At 36.7% G+C, this 11,971-nt stretch overlaps 1 pseudogene; it reads left to right on the top strand.

The window, feature by feature from the left end:
• Positions 1-8,357: 8,357 nt before the first annotated feature.
• LOC102735168 (mortality factor 4-like protein 1) lies at positions 8,358-9,744 on the top strand (annotated as a pseudogene).
• The last annotated feature ends 2,227 nt before the right edge of the window (positions 9,745-11,971 follow it).

The following is an 11,971-nucleotide window of genomic DNA, read 5'->3' as shown; positions in this document are numbered from 1 at the left end:
TCAATGGAGAGGACCCAGCCAAACAAGGAGCATCAAGCTCCTTGATGCAGATGTCCTACCCCACCCCAAAAGAATGTGACTCTAAATGTATTTTCTACCCAACTTATCTTTATTTAAATCAATCTCTCTGATCTCACCTGTCCCTGCTGACTTGATCCTCCATTCAACTCCACTACTCTATACCCTTCCTTCATTCCTTATACTGACTCTGATGCTCCAAACCCAATAAAGTATATTCCAAAAATTTACATTGTTTTAGAAAAGGTAAGTATTTTAGAGAAGGTGATTGATTTCTAGATAAGTTCTCCTAACTCTCATTTGAAACATTAGTCACTCTTACATATTTATTCAATTTAATAATCCATTTCATTGAATATATAATTTGGTTGAACCAGAAATTCCTCTTTTACTTTGGGTTAATGCCAAAGTATCAGCCAACATTTGAACCTCCAAAGCAGTTGAAAGTTATCTGTTGTTGAATAATTACTACTCCTTGAGATGTATTAGCAAACCTTTCTTTTTATTTCTATGTTCACTTTCAAAATTTATTAGGCATTTGAATTTTTAAAGAATTGAGCAGGCCTATAATCCAAGATTTTACAAGGATTTATAACTCTGTATTTCATTAAATATATGTCTGGAACTAGTGCTTTAATAGGAAAAAAAAAAAAATAGGCTTTAGAATTCTGAAATGTAGTAATACATTTGATGGCCAAAATAAAGTAGGAAAGAAAAATGAATGGAAATTCTATAACATATCAAAAATGCATTTGAAAACATAAAACAATAGAAATAGATTTCTTTAGCACTAAGGAATTATTGTGTTTGTTAGTTTCAATTCCTTCGGAAATTTATCTTTAGGAGATAAATCACATCACTTCTAATAAGGAGAAAGACATATAATATGAACAAAATTGAAAAAGAAGGAAGAACGGAAAATAAGTAGTGATGAAAATGAGAAATGGAACAAATTAAGAGGGTTGAGAAGGTGAGGGAGGTGCAGGCGCAGCAGAGGGACCCCCGGAAACCCAACTGGCCTGCTATTTTCAAAAGTAACAAAAGTAGGCTTAGCGTACTATCTGAGATTTATTAAATCTGTTGAGAATAAGTTTTGTCTTTTCCTAAAGAATTGAAAAGGCATTTGAACCTATAATATAATACAGATTAAGAATTAATGTTACATATTTTGTTGTCTAGGAGCATTATACTTAATATCTCTCATTAAGAAGGCAGCATTGGGTCATTTGAGTACAGATTGGAATAACAGTTATGTTTTTGCATCTAAATCTATTTCAGATTAAGTACCCATGACTCTATATTATCATTTGGGCCTCATTCTGTGTTCTTCCTCAATATGTACATTTAAAGAGAAATTTTCCCATTGACAAGGGAGTGTTGTATGTTTTTGTGTGTCTGTACTTACACGCTTCTTTTTTAAAGATTTATTTATCTATTTTAGAGAGAGAGTGTGTGAGTGGGGGGGAGGGGCAGAGGGAAAGAGAGAGAGAGAATCTCAAGCAGACTCCCCACTGAGCGCTCAATCTCAGGACCCTGAGATCATGAGCTGAGCCGAAATCAAGAGTCAGACGTTCAACCGACTGAGCCACCAGGGAGCCCTGTACGTACATTCTTATTGGAAATCTTTATATTGTCAAGGGAAGAGTTTTGAAATCTATAAACCCATATCATCGAAACATTACTTTGAAGTTACTAATAAACTCGATGCAATTTGTAGAAATGATTGCCCTTAAAAGTTATCTTCCATAGTAAGTGTTTTCTATGGAAGAAGATTTAAAAACTCAGTTTCTTTTTTAATACAGAACACTATTTGAAAATAACTGTTTTTCCTATAATCATCAAATATTCAACCAAAAGACAAACTAACAAACAAAACCAAAAATATTCTCTCTAGTTTTCACCTTGTTAGACTTTCAAAGTAAGCGTTATCTCAGGAAAACCTTCCCAGATTAAATGTGGTATTGCTCTTGCTTTTATCATTTTAAGTCATTCTCATAGGTTTAAATATTTTTGCATGTTTATTTAACTAATGTCTGTATGCCCTTACCACACAATGCTTCCAGACGGCAAAGTGTGTGTCACTTTTACGTCTAGTGACTGACATATCATGATGGCTGACATGTTTGTGAACGGAATAGGCAGGTTTAGCAGGAACTCTGAGAAGATGGAGAGCAGGTGCTGTGTCTGCTATCCCCTGGCCATGGTGACCCACGAATTACATTTTGTCCTGAAACATTTTCAAAGTTCCCACTTTCTCTTTTACTGGAAGATACCACAATAAATTTAGGTCATGCATATTTATCACCCATATCCTCAGTCTCTCTCTTGTTGCTAATGAGGAAGCATTACATGCAAATATAAAGTGATGATGTGTTTACAGTCAAACCTCCTTTGATTAAAATTAATAAAGAGAGGATCCTGGCTATGAGGTAGGATTCTCACCAGCTTTTGTATTTCTTTTCTAAGTATATCTCCCCAGTGTTCAGCAGGCTTTATCTTGCTAAATGTTAGAAGATTATGCTAATTAATAAACAAGTGAAGACAGCAGAAGGGATGAACAGAACATTACTTTATCCTGCTTAAGGTTTTAAATAAAATCTTCTCAGACCATGAGGGGAAAAAAAGAACTTGGACAGCTTTTTAATAACACACAGCTATTAATGAATATTTTCTTATGAATTATCTTTACCTAACTCCCTGAGAAGAGCCATCTGAAATGTAGTACTTTTCCAAAAAAGCCACAAGAAATTGACATGCCCAGTTCTGCAGAACAAGAACATTTTATGTTTTATTTCATCTTGTTTTAAGCTTGGTGGGTTAGAATTTGTTAGCTCATTGTATTGTAAAATATACCTCTGTAGCAAACTATTATTGCAGTGCTTTGTCATTGACCCATAGAAGTTGGCATCCTGTAGGATTATCCTGCTAGTGATTTCGTATGCAGGGCCCACTGGAGCTGTGTTCTGCTGACAAGCCACAGAGTCTAAACTTTTAAAAGAAGTGAGTTACGTTTAACAACATCCCTGCATTTTTCCTAAAAAGAAATGAAATATTTAGAGAAGGTTGACAGTTTTAGGAAGCAGAAAAGAACTGTCACCGGAGGCCACTGTGTTTTCCCTAGCGTGAGGTTCCCAGCTGAGGTGACACACTGTTTATCTAAGGGACCTTCTGCAGACATGTTGTGAATTTGATAAAATGTATAAAATCTATAGTGTTCACTTGTCAGAGGAAAAAGGCCTTTTGCTTCCCTGTAGAAACCTGCAGGAGAATACAGATTCTTGCAGAGTTGATCGCTATGGGTGCCACGTCAGGATAAAAAGGATAGGGCAAACCGTGGGTAGCTTCCGGATACTCAGACACCCTGACAAGCAGAGGAATACAGGGGTCTGAGCAAGAGGCCACAGAGGAACAAACCGAGTGATGAAAAGTCAGGGAACTGTCCCCAGGAGAGAAAGAGAGAAAAACGAGGTTCATTATAGCTCGAAAGAAAGAAGGTTGAATGGACACCTAATCTTTAAGGAGAGGAAATATGGCCTATGGAACAATGAGCAGTGGCCTTTTCTGTTAACTGAGGAAGTGAGTTAGCATTTTAGCAAGAGGTTTCAGGTTAAGCCTTGAGAAGCAACTTGTGCTGCCCAGTAGGAATCCATGTTATCAAGGAAAACTTCAAATTTTCCTTGTCAAGATATTTATTAGTCTGAAATCTGTGCATTCGTGAGCTCCACCCAAAACTACAGATTTGTTTTCAAGTGACTTCCAACTTTTGAATTCTGTGTCCTAGATTCCAAGAGGAGAGGGTTTATGAATAGGGTCAAGCCTAGAGGCTATAATTTTCTATGTTTCTAAACAATTCCCTAAACTGCAACTTCATGGAGTCAGAAATCCCAATAAGGAGTCATGATACTGGAATCACTTGATAGGAGATATCAAGTTCTCAGAATAAAATAGGCACATATGTATTTTAATATCTTTTAGTGCCAATCCCAAATTAATTTAATTGCATTCAATGCTTATTTATGAAGAGCTCATTTCAAATTCTTGGTAAGGCTTCCCTTCAACAATATGCTATTAGTGGTTAAGTTTTGGGGAAATCAAAAATTATGTGTGGACTTTCAACTCTGTAGGGTTAGGGTTAACCCTAAACCCTGCATTGTTTGAAGGTCAACTGTACTCAAAATACCCAAAAGATGTGTTTTTTGAAATGCTTAATCAAATAGAAAAATCCCCTGACAGTATGAATTCAAAACAAGAGAATTCATAACTTAACAATACTTCAATAGAAACAAGACATTTCCAATAGAGTCGTGTTTTTAAAAAATAAGGAAAAATGTGATAAATTGAAAATCATACTTAAATAACTTATATACTTAATTTACCCAGTTGACTACACTGACACTTTCCCTGATAATAACCAAAAAATAAAATCAACAAATAAGCACTTTTCTTTCATCCATGCATGACATAGTAGGGAAAGAAGCAATTACCCTGGAGAAAAAATTAGCCAATAACTGTATCATTGCCTTGATGTGAGAAATCCTTTCAGATACTTAGGCTCCGAGCAGAGAGGAAAAACAAAAATTGATTTTTTTCTGAGATTTTTACAACCATGCCCCAGCCCTAAGGTAGGTTTATCACCCAATAGAAATTACTTCGGTAACCCAAAGAGCTGCAAGATGCTAATTTATTTGAAAATTCTAACTCATGGATCTATAGTGATTGTGGAAACCTGTAGAAGCAAAGAGAAATTTTTTTCAGGAGGAATTGTCATCTGAGGTCAAATAATTCAAGTAATATCCATATATAAATATCCACAAAAATGCACATTTCACATTAAAATAGAAAATACACAAAGTAATATTATCATTAATAGATACAAAAGTTAATACAAGGGGTGCCTGGGTGGCTCAATCGAGTCCAACTCTTGATTTCAGCTCAGGTCATGATCTCAGACTCCTGAGATGGAGCCCTACATAGGACTCCATGCTCAGTGGGAAGTCTGCTTTTCCCTCTCTCTCTGCCCCTCCTCCTAGCTCACGCGGGCATGCTCGCACTCTCTCTCTCTCAAATAAATACATTTTTAAAAAGTTAATAAAAGAATAAGCCTCAAAATCATTAAATAATTGTATGATAAAAATAGAATTTCAGATATTTTAATAGGTTCTTAGAAATAAAGCAAAGGCATACAAATTTGAACAAGGAAGATTTCAAATTCTTTCAAATAAATAATGGCTGGGGGTGGGTGTGCTTCTGTATGCCACTATCTGCTCGTTGTTTGGGGAAAGAAAAGGGACAGAGAAATGGGGACTGATGAATCACTGTGATGGTAAATTTTATGTGTCAACTTCGCTAGTCCTAGTCCATGGTACCCACACATTTGGTCAAATACCAGTCTAGATGCTGCTGTGAAGATATTTTTTACATGAGATTAACACGTAGTCTGATTATCCTCCATATCTACATGGGCCTCATCTAACCATTTGAAGGCCATAGAGAAAAAGACTGAAGGACCCCAAGGAAGAGAGGGTTCTGTCTCTATCGTGCTTCCAAATTCCAGCAGTGGCATCGACTCTTCCCTGAGTTTCTAGCCTGTTTGACCTGTAAATTCTGGATTTATCACTTCCCCAAAATCATATAAACCAATTCCTTAAAATAAATCTCTCCCTCCCTTATTCCCTGGCCTCTCCCTCTCCACCTCCCCTGCCTCTCCCTCTCCGCCTCCCCCTCCCTCCATGCCAACAGAGGGACAACCCTGAAAGCTCAAATGCTACCTCTAATATGACTAATAGAGAAGACCCTCCTCCTAGTCACATTACCTTGAAAAACTAAGAATCCAGAGAAGTTCAGCTTATAAGCCTATTTTCTACTCATCTAGAAAATATCAAAAGGGTAAATCAGCATCTTAAAGGCAGAAAGGACCCAACAAAAATTGACTCCCTGAACTTAACTTGAAGAAAACAGGAGAGCAGGCAAGATCATGAAACAAAGAATAACCGTACAACAACTCGAACAATAATGACAACAACACAACTGCCTGGTATAAATGTACACTTAGAACCGAGATGATGTTGTAAAGAGACATGATGGTTCCTAAAGAGGAGTGCTGCCCTGTAAATGACTTAGTGAGTATTAGCTGAATGAAGGGATGGCTCTGTGGCTGTGGGTGCGTGGGTGGGGTGGGGAATGTGCGTGGGGGCGTGGAAGTATGGGTATGTGTGGGTGTGGGTGTGTGTGGGTGTAAAAGACAGAGATAAAGAAAGAAAGAGACAGTGAACGAGAGACAGAGAGATATGACAAATCAAGGGAAAGACGCTGAAAGCACAGATACTCTGGAGCATCAACTGTATTAACTATTATGCCACAAACCAAAGTAAAAAGAAGATGAGATAAGAATTTTAGTAAAATAATAATACTTTGAGAAGCCTTAACTAGTGATGTGAGGTTGCAATGACTTCATAGCTAAAATTCTTACTGAATTTGAAATGCTCTTTTTTTGTTGGTGTTATTGTTGCCCTCATTTCAGTGTTTCAGGGAATAGAACAGAACTGAATGCCTCTACTCTGCCATCACTTGATTAGTAATTACTGACTTAAGTAAGATTCCACTCCTTTAATATATTAACATTATATAAATATTGATCTTATTCTATTCCCATCAATCTTTGTGTATCAATATTATCATTTTATTATTTTTATTTTTTTTTAAAGATTTTATTTATTTGAGAGAGAGAATGAGAGAGAGAGAGAGCATGAGAGGGGGGAGGGTCAGAGGGAGAAGCAGACTCCCCGCTGAGCAGGGAGCCCAATGTGGGACTTGATCCGGGGACTCCAGGATCATGACCTGAGCCGAAGGCAGTCACTTTAACCAACTGAGCCACCCAGGCACCCCAATATTATCATTTTAAAATATACGATGCATTGTTTCACTTTTGCAGTTTATCTTATTATTTTTTTTGCAAAAATTCTCTGATTATTCTCATACTTTCCCTTGAAGATGAATTTTAGAATTCTTTTCACTACTCCACAAAACAGCCCCGCCTGCTGGGACATTGGTTCATCATGACTGAATTGCTGGCCATATCTCTTTCTCTTTTGGGTATGCCTAATAATTTCCATCGCTGGCTCAATTTCAATGAAGATAATTCTGAAATTTTTATTATACTTTTCAGGTTCACTTGAAGTAATCGGCCTTTGTCCTTTAAATGTGTTTTTTTTTTTTTTTTAAAGGCCACCCATTAGTTCATGTGTTAATAAGTGTCACGTGTTTGGCCTCTAGGGTGCCCTGTAGCTTTCTGTCTTGTTTCTTTCCAATTGAAGTACTCTTTGTTCTCTGACTCCCTACTTCTGTGGTCAGCCTCTGTGTTTTGCAGTCTGCCATCTGCTTTTGTTGTGAAAGTGTTACTATAATTTGTTCCTTTGGATGAAACTAACTTTCTTGTTGATGATGTTGGAGCTGAAAATGGTTTCCTTTGCTATGGCGAAATAGAAATAGTTTTTCCTTCATGTACGGTATCATTGAGCATCTCCTCTGACTGCAAGAGCTCAGAGATTTGCTTTATCATTTATCATTTCATACTCAACACTGAGAATCAGATTTATTTCCAATGACATTGACAGTAAATGAAGGGTAGTAAGGCGATGCAGTTTTAGGATCATACCCCTCTGAACTTGGCTTTGGACAATTTCCTGTTGATGTATGTAGTTGGGTATTAGTGTATGTTATGTTCATGTTATGTTTACTCATTCTTTTATTCTTTTAACAAGCTTTCATTAATTAGCTATAATCTTCCAGGTGTTACATTATTGCAAAAGATGGAAACATTTAGAAACCATGGTTCTTATTCTGAAACAGCTCATAGTCTATTATAATAATAGACAAATAAACCAGAATTTTAGAGCACTGGGTAAGCATTATGGATAAGCGCTATGGAAGCAGGAAACATGGGAAATGGCTGCATAGGGAAAGAACCAAGCTCTGGTTAGTGCACGATCAGGGGAAGCACCCTTGTGAATGCTGTGACTGAACCAAATCTTGCAGGATGAGAAATTAGCCAGCCAGTGCATGGGTAAAGGGCATCCCTACAGTGAAGAGCACATGCATATGGAAACAACTGGGAGAAAGCAGAGTCCATTCAGATTTTTAGTGCATTTCTGTAAGACTGACGTATATGGTATAAGGGAAATGTAGTAAGAACTGTGGCTGGCAAAGAATACAGATGATAGAGTTACAAGCAAAACAGTTTACAAAATAAACTATACAACATTTATGTAAAGGTTGCCATAAAGGACAAACAAGTGAAATACTTTTTACATTACAGTGGTTGGAATAAAATTTGGGATTGAATGAGTTCTAGAAAGCAGAATACTCAAATATGTGGATACCAATCTACAGAAACAGTGTGAACTTCAGATAGCCAGTCAGGAGCAATATGCAGAGAGGAAGACGAGGGGGGCTGCCCCAGAAAAGATGATGTCTGTTCTGCCAATAGAAAAATGTTGAACTGAAAGCCAAAAAGAACAAACAGAAAATACCTGGAAATGCAGATGGTGGCAGACCAGGGAGACACCTCAGCCTCCTCACAAGTAAAGGGCCCCAGTGGATCCTACTGTTGACACTGAGGAAGTTATTCACGAACAGAATTAAAGATTCTTAAAGAACTAAAACCGTGGTTTGTTGAGGATTAGGACTTAACTACCAGGCAGCAACAGGTCTTTTATCTTCCTGCCAAGAAAAACGTGGACTCCATTCTATGCACAATACAAGAAATCTCAGGAAAACACAGATAATAAGGAGTACGCAGTTAATGAGGCTGTGGCAGGGATAAAGGAATACTTCAAAGTACTTTTGGGCACTCAGCTACTCCACAAATTTGAGAGACCCCGGGACACGGAGATCCTCGCAAACCATCTGGATGCACCCAGGACCAGGTGTATTGGGCACCACATCTACTGAGATTATTTTTACGAACTGGAGCGATATTGGCCTACACAGCTCTGGATGAGAAGAACCTCGTGTTGTAACTGAACTATATTCATAATTTCCTAAAATACCTGGCAAAGAATTCTGCAACCTTGTTTAGAACCAGCGATTATGAAGTGGCACCATCGGAAGGCTGTGCGAGGCGAGGCCCTGACACTTTGTTCGGATCTCTGGAAACACATTTTTGTTTTTAGTCCTTCTCTTGCACAAATGATGTACTTTGAACATATTAGTGTTTAACAATTGATGTTTGTTTTATGCTTGATTTTAAAATAAAATCAATAAAATAAAATAAATAGGAAATAAAATAGGAAAATAAAAAGGATTATAGCTCCAAAAACAAAACAAAACAAAATAAACTATACATGATTCCCTGACTCCAGAAGAATTGAAAGCACTTCTGTATCATTTATGATGTATTGACACTTAAATAATCTTGAGAAGATTATCTATAAAAGAGTTTTCAAAACCTCCTGAGAGTAAAAAGTAGAAAAATATTTACTTCATTAAAAATTTAAGGACACTGATCTCTGTCGTCAAAAGTGTCTTCCCAGTCAAGTCTTTAGACCATTGCTTCTGACTTCCTTCTTGTGGGAATTATAAATCTGTCACTCTCCCATTTCAGTTAAGCAAGAAAATAGGTGATGTCATTCCCCAGGCCACCACTCTCTGCCTTCACAGCCCTAAGTTTAAGCTGTCTCTGAAGGACCAGTCAAGGACTTACTAGACCTTCATGGAGTCTCAAAACCATCTGTTTCTGTTTTGACCTGAAGTCTTATAGCAGCCACTTCCTATGACAGGGTTTTATTCATTTCTTGAAATCTTAGCTTAAGCTTTTCCATTGTAAGCATATACCAGATTTTCTTTGTCCACCTAAGCACTAATGGATATTTAGGTCCCTTCCATGTGTAGGATGCTGTGGATACCACAGCAATCAACATGATAGTACATACTTCCTGATGGGAAAATTCACTACTGCAGAGTTTTCTAAAGTGAATTTGACACAATTACTCTTAGCAGCTCAACTGTTTCCCTCCAAAATTTATGGTGAAGTTCTAACCTCCCCCTGACCATACCTCAGAATGTGACTTCATTTGGAGGTACGGTCCTTAAAGAGGTAATTAAGGTAACATGAGGTCATAGGGGCTGGCTCTAATCCAATATGACTGGTTTCCTGAGGAAATGAGGACACAGACACATAGAGTGAGAAGACCATATGAAGACACAGGGAGAACGTGGCCATCTGTAAGCCAAGTAAAAAGGCCTCAGAAGAAACCAACCCTGACAACACCATTCATCTTGGACCTCCAGCTTCCAGGACTGTGAGAAAATAAATTTCTGTCAGTTAAGCCACCCAGTCTATGGTCTTTTGTTATGGCAAGCCTAGAAAACTAATACGACTGCTTTCAAAACTCCAAAATTCTAAGGCTTATTTCTAATATTTATCAGGAAAAATAATATAGTAATAATCTGTTTAGTATATTCCTGGTGTAATGCACTACACAAACTGCCTTACATATAGCATATCCTAAAATTCTCCAGGTAACTGTATGGAATAGGTATTATTATGATTCTTCACATTTTTAAAAGTTTCAGGTAGGTTAGGGAATAGCCAAAGATCACAAAGTAGAATTAACAGAATTAAATGCCATCAAGCCTGTGCTTCAATTAACCACACTTTATACCAGAACTGTCTACTTCTTTAATTTCTGGGGAAGTGTAGGAAATTGATGATGGTGACCGAAGTTAATAGTCAAAATTGTTTTTTAAACAAAATTACTGAGGATGAGCACAACCTTTCAGATCAATAAATACTATCAGGCCACATTAAATAAAATAGTTTAGTAAAATGTTTTCAAAGTGGACAAATAACTGAATGAAATAGGCTATGATCTAGTTGGAAGTGTCTCCACATACAGAAATTTAAAATCTAAAATGCATTTAAAATACACAGGGAAAGATTAGGCATTCAAACAACTGTAGGGAAACTCCTATGTCTATAGAAAAAAAAAAATCCAAAAAATTAAGCAGATAGCAAAAATAAACTTAATTCTGTGTAGTTAAAACTAAATCCCAAGTGCAATCATCCCTCATCCAAACAGATGTATCGGGCATTCTTGAAAGCTACAAAACCCCTTGTCCCCTTTGTTTGATATAATTTCAGTTCCTCTCACCCCTTTGGTCACTCAGCTAATAACACATCTGTTCCCTTAATTTTACTTGCAACACATGGAAGTCAGAAGAGAATACAACACCCCTTGTGACTTTGCCAGTTCTGAATAGAGCAGAATGTTATTGCACTTGTTCCAGACAGTTTCTCGTAATGAACTTACGATAACATTAAATTTTTGTTGACAGCCATATCACACCAGTGAATCATACTGATTAACCCACAATTTGAAGTCTGCTCCATGTGAATCACCTGTAATCAAGTTTCCTCCAGCCATGCTTTACTAAGCCAGTGACCTCATCAAAGGAGAGAAAAAATATTGTCTCATAGGAATTTAAACTATTGAAATAATGTTACTACTTGGAAATCAGCTCTTCTTTTCCTAAGTAATTTAATAAACTGTCTTTCAATAATTTAAGATTTGTCTTACATCAATTTGAAGCTACGAAGTCTAGAGGTTTATAAAATTTCATTTACTCATATATTTTAAAAAATAAGAAGCATTTTCTTCTCTTCATTGTCTTAGTACTTTGCCCATTATTCATTATTCTTTGAAGATCCTTAATTGTGCTTTGATAAAAATATTTGGCAACTGTCTCTATCAATAACATCTCAAGCAGTTCCACTATATATATCAATACCATAAGTATATATAAAGCTTGATTCTGATATGAATTTTCTTTGTGACGTCCATAATTCATTTTATACATCATTTTATATATCAGTCAACACCAGAAATAAAAACAACTTCACTAAAAGGCTTGTAAAAGACATAAAATCGTGAACATGAAATAAACCAATTTATGG

The sequence above is a fragment of the Leptonychotes weddellii genome, chromosome 10, assembly GCF_054177405.1.
Source record: "Leptonychotes weddellii isolate Sample4059 chromosome 10, ASM5417740v2, whole genome shotgun sequence".
Lineage (NCBI taxonomy): Eukaryota > Metazoa > Chordata > Mammalia > Carnivora > Phocidae > Leptonychotes > Leptonychotes weddellii.
Note: the sequence above shows the minus strand (reverse complement) of the source record. Positions and strands in the feature narration are given on the sequence as shown.